We start from the raw sequence: 13293 nt of genomic DNA, 5'->3' as shown, positions 1-13293 counted from the left end.
ATACATCTTTAAGAGTTCCATTCCAAGGTGACTGCCCTTCAACAATTATTTTGTCAATTAAAAATAGCATTTCTCTTTTTATCTATATCTATTTTCTGAAATGACTTCATAGAACTACTTCAAAAATGCATGAGGGATATCAAACTATAGGTAAGTGTTAGGATATCTCTCGATAGGTTAGTAGAGATGTGAACAGTAAAAGAACCACACACTGTAAATATAAACAAGTATGAGGGACATGGAATTAGGAGGTTAATCAGAAGAAATTCAGTTTTCTTAGATGATAGGTTAGACATAAAGCAGGTCCTCCTTGGATTAGAAAGACTATATCTGCCTCAAGCCTGGATAATTTCCTGGAGTGCATCTCCTATCTCCACCATTAGCAAAACTGCTTCCAAACACCTCAAAATAGGAAGGAGTGTGGCATCTAGTAAAGTTCTGGGTGAATTATGAATGATATCATTCCACTTTCCTGGCTTGGACAAATCACTTGCTTACAGTGTTCCCACCTATGTGTGGAAAAGAAGAATAAAGTAATTATTGAAACTACTGTTGTATATTTAAGGTAATAATATGCTTAAAAAGGAATAAAATCAGCTTTATCTTGTTAATAAAATATCTAGATAAAATGAGTATGTAGTATTTTGTTTCAGGGAAGGTACACAATTTGAAGATTTCAGTGCTCTGAAGCTAGTCCAGAGAACGTGGTGAAGGTGCATTACCAAGGTGTTTCAAAAATCTAATAGAACAATCTATTGGATTCCTGTTCTGACTCTTTTACTCATTCAGACAGGTTTGACCCTGATCTAAAATGAATCAGATAATTAATCATCACAACAAGCAACCTCAGTTTTTGTCAAAGGAAGACAATCACAAATATTACCAAGAAAACAAACCTTCTCACAAAATTACCGAGAAAACTATCTATCTTGCTATCTCCAAGTCCAAAGTTCCTTTAGAAGTCTCTTCTATAAAGTCACAGTATCTGGCTTCTTCTCCTCATCCTTTTTGTATATTTCTCTCATATACCGCTTACACATAATTTAGCAGCTCATGCTTTTTTTCTAACATCACATTCAAATATTCTCCATCATGCCCAACTGTAACAATTACATCTTTATATGACCTATATTAACATGTATTTATATAATCATTACATCCTATCTTTCCTTACCAGAATTGTATAGAGTTCTCTTCTGATAACTTCCATGTGGTTCACACTTGGGGAATAGAATGACTCCTTCCACCAGTGAAAAAGAACGGCAATTATTATTCAGATATCCAGAGCTACTATCTAGTGGAGTAATAACTAAAGAAGTAGAGCTCAAATTCTCAAGGACACTCAGTCTGGCAAACAACAGAATGGAAAAGACTAAAACAGTATTTCTTTGAATATTAGCTCTTGGCTCACTTGCATCAAAATCAAAAGGGGAAACTTTATAAAAAACACCACTTTTGGATTCCATCACAACCATAATTAATCTGAAATTTAGGGGGGTGGTTCTCAGACTATTTATTAACAAGTTTATCAGATTACAATACACACTAAAATGTGAGAAACATTAAAGTGAGGATTTCAAATTAAGGTACAGATGATGAATAAGAAAAAAATCTGTAACAGCATATCTTCTTCGTGGTTAGAACTTAAAATTTTTGAAAAAAATAAAAAAGAAGCAGGAAGGGAAGGTGATTTTTATATAAACTACCTATAGAGGTTTAAAGATGTAGATTTCATTAACCTTTGAGAATAAGTGTTATTTTTAAAGTTTGTTTAAAACTTTCCAGTTTGGGAAAATGCCAAAATGGCATTGATAGCCAAATATAGCTCAAAATGTGAGTTTTCTCAGTAAATTGTGAAAACTCCATTAACCAGAAGGGAGATGGTATGTGTACTACATTGGAATTTACCATTTTAATATCACGGATGCATCCTTCTTTATCTCTTTGTTATTTGTGTTGAAATAATATTAATATAATCATACCAGTTTTCTAATCATTCATGATTGAGTGATACATATTTTTGTTATCTTTTTACTTTCAACATATTTTTGTATTTAGGTGTAAAGATTGCTTCTTCTGAAGACCATTGAGTTTTAACAATCTCTGTCTTTCCATTAGATATTTAAAATACAATCTTTCTGTTACTGAACAAACTTGGGTCTGCTTGCCATCACACAGACCCAAGCCAATCTATTGACACCTGATTGTGGTGAAGGAAAGTGAAGCATTTATTGCAGGCTGTTAAGAAAGGAGTCCAGGGCAGCTAGTGCTTAAAAGACCCAAACTCCCTGAAGGTTTTCAGGGAAAGGTTTTTAAAGACAGTGTGAGGGAGGGGTGTTGTGGGGTATGTGATCAACTTGTGGACATTCTTCTGATTGGTTGGTGGCGAGGTAATTGAGCGTCAACATCATTAACCTTCTGGTTCCAACCAGTCTAGGGTCTACTTGCTTGTGGGCATCATACAGTTAACTTCTTCCCCCTGGTGAGGGTTTGGTATCTGCAAAATGGTTCAAAGGACTTGGCTCAGAATATTATCTGTAGTCCTCGAGAAGCAACCAAAAGTCCTGACTTTGCCAAATGGCTATACTATTATTATTTTGTCTTGCTTGACTGTTTTGCTTTCTTTCTGCATTTTCTCACTTCTCTGATTACATTTATTCCTTGACTAAAGTTTTTCTACAGACAAAAGGCAGGTGGAGGACATAGAGGGGAGTGCTATTCTGGTAAGGACCCACAGGTCCTGCTCAGTTACAATTCCTAGGTTACCTATGGGGGATTGCTTCCAGGAACACCAGTGGATAACAAACCTGAAGATGCTCAAGTCCCTTATATAAAATGGTGTAGTGAAAAGAATAAAGTCAGCCCTCTGTATCCTTGGGTCTTGCATTCATGGATTAAACCAACAATAGATTGAAATTCCATCCATGGTTCATTGAATCAGTGGATGTGAAACTCAAAAATACAGAGAGCTGACTGTAATTTAATTTAATATATCTGTTGAAATATCTGAATTTGGTGTTTGTTTTCTATTGCTTTTTATTTTCTCATCTCCTTCCTTCATTTTGATGAGTCAAGCATTTGTTCCACTTTTTCCTCTGCTGATTTAGTTATGCCTAATTGTGTTGCTTTTAGTGCTTTCTCTATATCACAATATACATTTAAACTTAGAACAGTTATCTTCTAAAATATTCTACTACCTCTCACATAATGTGAGAATTAAAAAAAATATGTTTCCGGGCTTCCCTGATGGCGCAGCAGTTGAGAGTCCGCCTGCCGATGCAGGGTACACGGGTTCGTGCCCCGGTCCGTGAAGATCCCACATGCCGTGGAGCGGCTGGGCCCGTGAGCCATGGCCGTTGAGCCTGCGCGTCCGGAGCCTGTGCTCCGCAACGGGAGAGGCCACGACAGTGAGAGGCCCGCGTGCCGAAAAAAAAAAAATATATATATATGTTTCCAATTGATCCTGACATACATTGTGCTCTTGTTGTCAACTATTTTACATTCGCATATGCTGTGAAACCATACTGCATTGCTATTATTTTTACTCTGCAACATGGATAATCTTTTACAGGGATTTCACATCTGGATATTAAAAAGTGCTTTATATTTACTGGCATATTACGCTTTCTGGTGTTCCTCATCCTTATGGCCTTCTCTCAGTATAATTTCCTTTCATTTCAAAAATCATCTTTAAAAATTTCTTGAATACAGTACTGGTTAACCAGCAATGAACCTTTCAGCATTGAATCTTTCTGAAAAAATCTTGATGTAGCATTGATTTTCGGATGAAGATTCTGCTTCATATAGAATTTGGGGCTAACAATTCATCGTTGATGTGAGAATCCAGCATGTCTGCCTCAGTTCTTCAGTACTGCCCTCACCCTTAGCACTCTGGCACTGGCACCCTGGCATGTGGGCCCTTCTCTGCATTTCTCCACCTCATTCATCTGCAGGAAGCATTTGTCTCATACTTCATGTAACATCTCCAGTGCCTGGATGGTATGCTCAGCTTCCAGGGCCCTCCTGTTTGTACCTGTGTTTTGGGGCATTACTCCCTCAAATAACCTGCGTCTCCCACAATCAGAGACAGTAGAAGACCTGGAGTTCCTGGAGGCACTCATGACCAACACTAAGACTTCTGTAGGCTCCAAGTGAGGAATAGCTCTCAGCTCTTACCCTGCCCCTAATCTTTCTTATGAGCACTCGGTAAACGCCTGCATAGAAAACTTGATAAGTGAGTACAGACTCTCCTTATATCTGGGTCTCCTAGTGACTCTAAACTATCATGCTGGCATATGCTCAAACTTTAAAAAATTCATTAGAAATTCAGCTATTCTGTTCTTACCCTGTGATTCTTGTAGCTTCTACTTCTCCTACTGCTCCAGAAAGGATGAGACAGTCAGCAGGCTCTTCTAGCTTTGAGTACAAGTGTTTCTTTGAGTTCTCAATTCTACAATGGGTTAAAAAATTACTGTGTTGTAAGTTATCTAGTTTATAATTATTATTGTCATGTGACTTTCTATATTCTATTGAAACAAAAGTTCAAACAACACACACACACACACACACACACACACACACACACACACACACACATATTCCAGATTGTTCAACTGGTATGAAATAACTTAGTCAACCATTGTCACAAGTTGAATTGTCATTGTATTCTTTATAAATTGTATGCCCCCTGGATGCTGTTGCTATTTTTCTATTTTAGAGTGGAAGAAGAATTGTAAAATGAGATCTAGAGCTAGAATAATGCCAAATGAAGTAAATATTTAGACTTATCATTTTTTTTAAATAGAGTACATTTGAAAACTGATTCCCTAGCAATATTTATGCTGGAGTAGTTTGGACTGTCTTCCAACAAACCCCCTTCCCTGTCCTAGGGATACTAATACCCCAGTTGGAGAAACCAGCAGTTAAACTGGAAGGAAATCTATTGGTATTTAATGATAAATCCAAAGGTAAGAACCTCCAGGGTTTGATTATTCATAATAATATTCTCAAAAGGCCCAGGCCTCACTAACCAAACCTTCCATTCTGGCACCTTCACTGTATAATTAGCTCCTGTCCTCAAGGTCACAGGTTGTTTCTGAGAAGTCACATGTGACAGAAGTTAGTGATTCATCCTCAGAGAATATCTTCATTGTGTGTCTTTCTTTAGGAAAAAAAATTTCTTACCTCACCTTCCCTCCCCCACAGCAGACTTCGTAGAACATTGGATCAAGACTCATAGGCTCATACTTAGGTGAACGACTGAGTAACTTGTGAAGGGAGATATGATTATGACAATTAGTTATAAATATTCAGATTCATCCCAGACATCTCTGCATGTTATCTGTTGAGCAATCTGAGGCTATATTACAAGGATCAAGTTAGAAGAGATGCTGACAAGGTAACTAATGGTGCCTGCTGCAAAAGAGAGAGTCTTTTCTGTGCCTGCTGCTTGTAAGCAAAACATAATGTGATTGTATGCTGAAAGCCCCCTGCCACTCCCAATTACTCTCTTGGCTTAAATTTGTGCCAGGTTGATTCTTTCCCCATTGGTAAGATTTCTTTGTAATTTTTTCTCTTTGTGACACAAATGATTTTTATTGCCATTATAATTCTAGTAAAAATACAAACATTCCTCCTTCCAGAAGTGATGAAAACAATACCAGATAGAGAAAAACAGTCAAATTTTCAACTCTGCAACATTTATTGAGGCGGATTAAGGAATTTCTTGTTGAATCCACTAGGAGCTTTTTGATACTGACTTTTAGAAACTGTTCCAATTAATGCATTTAAGGGTGTTTGCACTGAAAAAGAAATTTCACAGTCTTTCCAGGCTATTGCAGTCAGGCTTCTCAATTTCAAGACAAAATTAAGACTATGCAATATTTTCATGGTGAGGATGCAATTAGCACTTTAAGATTCCCAATGACCAGTACAATTTTTGTTATATAATGAACACAATAGTTATTGAAGCAAATATATTTTAAAGCACATGAGCAAAATGAAACATATGTAAGAAAAATTGTAAAGATAACAGCCTCCATGAATTTAATGTTATCCTTGAATTCTGATTATAGAGATTTAATAAGATTGACTATGAATTTTTAAAAAAATTAGGAAGAAATATTCAGTAGAATTCTCCTTCCTAGATATACCAATTACATATGAACTTAGAAAAAGAACTGACAAACAAACAGAAAATCTTCTGTCTTGTAAAAAAATATATGGACATTCTGCATAAAGATGACAGATATCTTTTAATCCCTACTAATCTTGACTATGGACAAAAGATTAATGAATGTGAAGAAAAATGACAAAGAAATAAATGATGATAATAACATTTCTTAAGCATTTACTCTGTCCAGTATTTTAAGAATTCATTTGTCTTTAGACTTAAATGTATCACCTGAAAGCATAAAACTCCTAGGAGAAAACATAGGGGAAAACCTCCTTGACATCAGTTTCAGCAATGATTTTTTGGCTAAACACCAAAGCACAAGCAAAAAAAGCAAAAATAAACAAGTGGAACTACATTGAACTAGCAAAAGAAACACTCAACAAAATGAAGAAGAAACCTCTGGAATGGGGGAAAATATTTGCAACCGTATCTGATAGGAGGTTAATATCTGAAATATAAACATAGAACTCAATAACAAAAATCAAATAATCCAATTAATAAATGGTCAGAGTAACTGAATAGACATTTTTTGAAAGAAAACATAAAAAGTTGCACATCTTCACTAATCTTCATGGAAATGCAAATTAAAATAACAACAGGCTATTACTTCACAACTGTTTGAATGCTAGTATCGAAAGGACAAGTGATATCAAGTATTGGTGAGGATGCAGAGAAAAGAAACACTTGTGCACTCTTTGTGGGAATGTACATGGTACAAGCAATATGGAAAATAGCATGGAGGTTTCACAAAAAATTAAAAAATAAAACTACCATATGATCCACTCCTGGGTATATTCTGATGGATATGAAATCACTATCTCAAGGAGATATCTGTATACATGTGCTCACTACAACTTTATTCACAATGACCAAGACATGGAAATAACCTAAGCATGCCCTGATAGATGAATGGATAAAGAAAATGTGATATATATAGTATATGTGCAATGGAATATTATTCAGCCACCAGAAAGAAGGACATCCTGCCATTTTCAATAACGTGGATGGATCTTGAGGGTATTGTGCTGAATGAAACAAGTCAGAGAGAAAGACAAATACTATATGGTTTAATTTGTATGTAGAATCTTTTAAAAAGCCAAATAAAAACAATGAGTAGAATGATGGTTGCCAGGGGGTAAAGGACAGGGGGTGAGATGTTGACCAAAGGATATAAACTTCCAGTTCTAAGATAAATAAATCCTGGGAATCTAATGCACAGCAAGTGAGTATGGTTATTAATAATGTATTATATACTTGAAAGGAGATAAGAATAGGTCTGAAACATTGTTACCAACACACACCAGTAAATTATATGTGTGAAGTGAAGGATATGTTAACTAATCTTACTTTAGTTATTTTGTAGTATATATATGTATCAAATCATCACATTGTACATCTTATAATTACATATACCTATGTCAATTTTATCTCAAAGCTGGGGAAATTTTTAAAAATTTATTTATCTTCAAAGCATCTTGAAAACTACATACATTATCATACCCTTAAAATATATGAGTTAATAAAGAATAAGAATTTGGATAACTTACTTGAAGGGGCTGGCCAAGATGAGAGTAGGAAGACCTGGAGCTCACCTCCTCCTATGAGAGCACCAAAATTATAGCTATTTACAGAGCAAGTATTTATAGAACAGCCTGAAGACTAGCAGAAAAGATTTTCCACAACTAAAGATATAAAAAATTAACCAGAATGAGATAAGTAGCAGAGGTAGAGATGTGGTCGAGTCAAGACCCAAAACTCTGGGTAGGCAACCCTAAAACAGGAGGATAATCACAATTACAGAGGTTCTTCCTAAGAAGTGAGGGGTCTGAGGCCACACTGGGCTCACCAGCCCAGGGGTCCTGCAGCAGGAAGATGAGCTCCAGAAACACCTGGCTTTGAAGGCCAGTGGGACTAGCAAATGGGAGAGACAGAGGCTGTGGGAAACAGAGACTCCCTTCTTAAAGTACGTGCAAAAATCCTCACGTGCTCCAAGTCCCAAGTCAGCACCAATAATTTGAAGGAAGAGTGAGTCAGCCAATTTGTTGATCTTAGAGAGCCTTCCTGAGGGGTAGCAGGCAAATGGGACTCTTCTAGGGAACATAGACACTGACAGCAGCCATTTTTGGGAGGTCATTCTACCACAAAGAGACTGATGCTGGCAAGGACCATTTTGGAATGGTCCTAACCTATTAGCTGTAAGGGCTTACTGACACACCAGTGAGCCAGAATGAGGCCCACAACTCCCAGGGACTGCAGCCAGTGGCCCTACCTGGCCACTTGCACTAGCAGGGCAGCAATAAACCTGGACCCTCTGGGCCTCTCAGCCAGATGTCCCAGGACATGGTCCCACTCACTAGTGGACTGACACCTTCCCTAGGACTCCCAGGCTGCAGAGCCAGCCTTGCAAAGACCCAGCCTGGCCCACCAGCTTGCTGGCAGCCATGATATAAGGAAGGACCTGGCAGTAAGCAGACTGGAGCCAGTGATACTTACCTGCATGCCCACACAACAAAAGAACGGCACCACTAGAGCATATAACTTTGGTGACCAGAGAGGAGTCTCCTTCTGGGCCCCATAGTACATCTCCTACATAAAGCCACATCTCCAAAATTGGTAAATGTAACTGACATACCTAATAACATAGAAATTAACTGGACAATTAGGCAAAATAAGGACTCAGAGAAATATGTTTCAAATGAAGGAAGAAGAAAAAACAAAACAAAACAAACAAACAAAACCCAGAAGAACTAAATGAAGGAGAGAGAAGCAACCTATCTAAAAAATATTTCAAGTTAATGATCATAAAGATGCTCAACAAACTCGAGAGAAGATTGGATGAAGAATATGAGGAGATTAACAAAATTGTTAGAACATATAAAGAAGAATGAAGAGAGCTGAAGAATACAATAACTGAAAGAAAAAAAAAAAAGACTAGAAAGAGTCCACAGTAGATTAGATGATACAAAAGAATGAATGAGTGAATTGGAAGACAGAGTTGTGGAAATTACCACAACAGAAGAGAGAAAAGAAAATGACTTTTAAAAAATGAGGACATTTTAAGAGATCTCCAGGAAACATCACCATACTATCATTCACATTATAGGCATCCCAGAAGGAGAAGAAAGAAAAAGGGAGAAGATGTATTTGAGGAGACAGTTGAACACTTCCTTAACTTAGAAATGGAAACAGACATCTAGTTTCAGGAAGTCGAAGGAGTCCCAAACATGATAAACTCATAGAGGTCAAACACCAAGACATAAAATTAAAATGGAAAAATAAGATTAAGAGAGAAGAAGCAACAGAAAAACAAAGAGTTACACACAAGGGAACTCCCATAAGGTTATATGCTGACTTCTCAGAAAAAACTTTGCAGGCCAGAAGGAGTGGCATAATATATTCAAAATGATGCAAAGAAAAAAAAAAAAACTGCAGCCAATATATTACCCAGAATATATTACCCAGCAAGATTAGCATTCAGACTTGAAGGAAAGATAAAGAGTTTTACAGACAAGCAAAAGCTAAGAGTTCAGCACCACTAAACTGACTTTACAAAAAATGTTAAAGGAACTTCTCTAATTGAAAAAGAAAAAAATAAATAAACACAACTAGAAATATGAAATCTATGAAAGAAAAACTGTCATTGATAAAGGCAAACACACAGTAAAGGTAATAGATAAACTACTTATAAAGGTAGTTGGAAAGTTAAAAGACAAAACTAGTAAAATTATATATCCACAATATGTAGTTAAGGGATACACAAAATAAAAAGATGTAAAATATGATGTTAAATCATTAAACATGGAAAGGGGAAGTAAAAAAGCAGGGATGTTAGAATGTATTCAAACTTAAGATATTATCAATGTAAAAATATCATATATTAATATGTTGTCATATATGAACTGCATGGTAACTTCAAACCCAAAATGCTTAATAGATACACACAGGAATAAAGAAAGGAATCCACACATAACCCTAAAGATAGTCATAAAATCACAAGAGAAGACAACAAAAGAAGAAGAAAGGAACAAGAAAGAACTACAAAAACGATCTGAAAACAATTAACAAAATGGCAGTAAGTACATACCTATCAATAACTATGTAAATGGAATAAGTGCTCTAATCAAAAGACTTAGAATGACAGAATGGATAAAACAACAACATCCATAGACCCATATCTATGCTGCCTACAACAGACTAAATTCATGTTTAAAGACACATGCAGGCTGAAAGTTAGGGGATGAGAAAAGGTATTCCATGTAAATGGAAATGTAAAGAAAGCCGGGGTGGCAAAATTTAGACAGAAGTTGGTGACCAGAGACAAAAAAATGACATTACCTAATGATAAAGGGGTCAATCCAATAAGAACATATAACAATTGTAAGTATATAGGCACCCAACATAGGAGCACCTAAATACATAAAGTGAATATAAACAAAAAGGGGAAATTGATAAAAACACAGTAATAGTAGGGGACTTTAATAACCCACTTACGTCAATGGAAGAATCATCCAAACAAAAAATCAATAAAGAATCACTGGCATTAAATAACACATGAGACCCAATGAAAACAGTTTCCTTGGGCAAAACCTCCATGCCCTAATTATCTTATTTTAAAAAGAAAAACACCGTGCCAACTCATGAGGTGAGGGTTACACTATTTATAAGATGCAAATCTCTTGAAACATTCCCTTGTACCTGAAAATCTCTAAATAGTATAACATGCCATAATTGAAAACTGCTAAAGTTTACTTATTTTCCAAGTGTTCCAAGTGAACATATTTGATTCAATTATATTAGCTCCTATACTATTGCATGTGCACACTCATATGCATTTGAAATCTTTTAAAATATGTAATCCTATTAATTTAAATATTAATCATCCAAAAAACTTACACCTAACTTAACATGCATTTTTTATCTAATTGTCAGAAATGACTTAGATAAGTGTAATAATATTTTAAGAAACCAACTACAATAGAATTCATTTAGATTAAGTGTTTCACTGAGCATATTGATGAATACATATTTTTGAAAAATAATATAATGCTAAAAATGTTTAATAATATTACTCATTAGGAATAAGATACATAGTCTTATTCTAACACCTACGGTATCATAAAGAATTGCAAGAGGCAGTAATGTTGTGTTCTGATAAAAGATATTAAAGAGATTATATGAATTACAACTCCATTTTGGTATAAATTAGCTTTTGACATAATACCTTAATGTCAATATCTTTAAAATATTTTATTTACCAGAACATAAATATGACTAAAAATAAATAACAGTGATGATAGCATTACCATTACTTCTAATAAAAAAATATCTAAAATAGCTTGAGTATTTACTTGGTTAAAATAAATTTCCACATGTTAAAATAACAGTGTTAAGACATTAGAACATATACTGATATATATTTTATTTACATAGTGTAGAAGGAAGATATTTGTGTCAGTTAGGAGTATTGCTTTAATAGAAAGATGCATTATTTTGTTTTTTTTTTTAATTTCTAGAATGCAGAATATTGCTTTGGGGAATTTGTAGTGTTTTATGTATAATGTTGATATACATCAATAATTTTTGCAGTAAGTGCACTTTATGTTAAGCTGATTGAAAAGTATTATTTACCTTACCAGAAAATTTTAAAAAATTAAAACTCCTCAGAAGATGCTTTTTAGAAAAAAATTGTACCTAAAGTGCTAAAAATCACTTAAGGTATGGTAATCCTTTCAATATACTGAACAAAATAAAATATCATTCAAAATTAATTCAGTACTGAAAATAGTTGTAAATGATGAGAAAATATAGAATCACTGACACATGAAAAGCTGCTCATCAGAAAGGAAAAGAAAAAGGCTAAACCATGAGCAAAAGTTTCATTAGAGCAAAATTCTAAAACAGTGCATATTTATTCATTTCTTTCAGGTTGGAAATCAACTCTGTCTTACTTCAAAATAAATAGTATACATTTTGGTTATAAACTGATGATTGTCCAGAAACAATAAAGGGATTGCAAAAGAGAATTAATATTTTTTTATGTTTCCACTAGAGATAAACTTCTAGTGGTTAAATATCATCTCAGCATGTTAAAAGAATATTTCAAAAAGAAGGAAGGGAGGAAGGGAGGGAGGGAGAGAGAGAGGGAGGAAGGAAGGAAGAAAAGAAAAAAAACCAAAAGAAAGTGTAGGAGGGAAGAAAAGAAAGAAAAAGAGAAGAGAAGAAGGAAGGAAGGGAAGAAGAAAGGAAGGTAGACAAACAAAATCACAAAATGCTAAATTGCTCATTCAGTGTTCATGGCCAAATATAAGACCCACTTCATGATTTCAGTTTATATAGTCTTACCATTCTGAATAACTTTCAAACTGTTTATCACTTCAGTAACATCATCACCTGCATCCTATTTTATACCCATATATGTTGGCTCAATTTATTTGAATTCTCCTTTAAATACAAGAAAAATTAAGTTATTCAAAACATACTTCTGTGCCTTAACCATTGTTTTAAAAATATTCATTTTGTTCTAATTTTTAATATACATTAAAGATAATTTCCACATTTCTAAGAGTAGTGAATACTGTAAAATTCAAAGCTGTCATTCTACACAATATAAAAAGAATCTTACCTTTGTAAAGTACATTGTATATAAAATATATTTGGCATTGACATATTTATAGTACAATCAAAAAGCTGGATTTAATTTAAAATTCATCTACAACTGATTTTCTTAGGATTTATTGCATATATTCATGTATATGCACACACACACATGCATACATACACAGAGCTACTTACATAATTTTCCATTTTTACTTATTACTTAAAGATTCTGTTTATTTTGCATTTTTTCTTAACATTTAATGCATATTACTTAATATTAGACTATATTAACATCAACAAAAACACAATAGTTGCCCTCAAACTATCAACAAAAAACACTAATATTGAATACTTTCAGAATTGTTCAAAGGGATTGACTCCAAGATAAGAAAATTTCAAAGGTATCCGACATACCTTGCAGCATGTGTTGTCTTATAATCTTCAAAACATATCCCTACAGGCTTCAGTTCAATTACATATCATATGTAATTCAGTAAAAGGAATATTTTGAATATTCCTCA

The sequence above is a fragment of the Delphinus delphis genome, chromosome 18 (genome assembly GCF_949987515.2).
Source record: "Delphinus delphis chromosome 18, mDelDel1.2, whole genome shotgun sequence".
Lineage (NCBI taxonomy): Eukaryota > Metazoa > Chordata > Mammalia > Artiodactyla > Delphinidae > Delphinus > Delphinus delphis.
Note: the sequence above shows the minus strand (reverse complement) of the source record.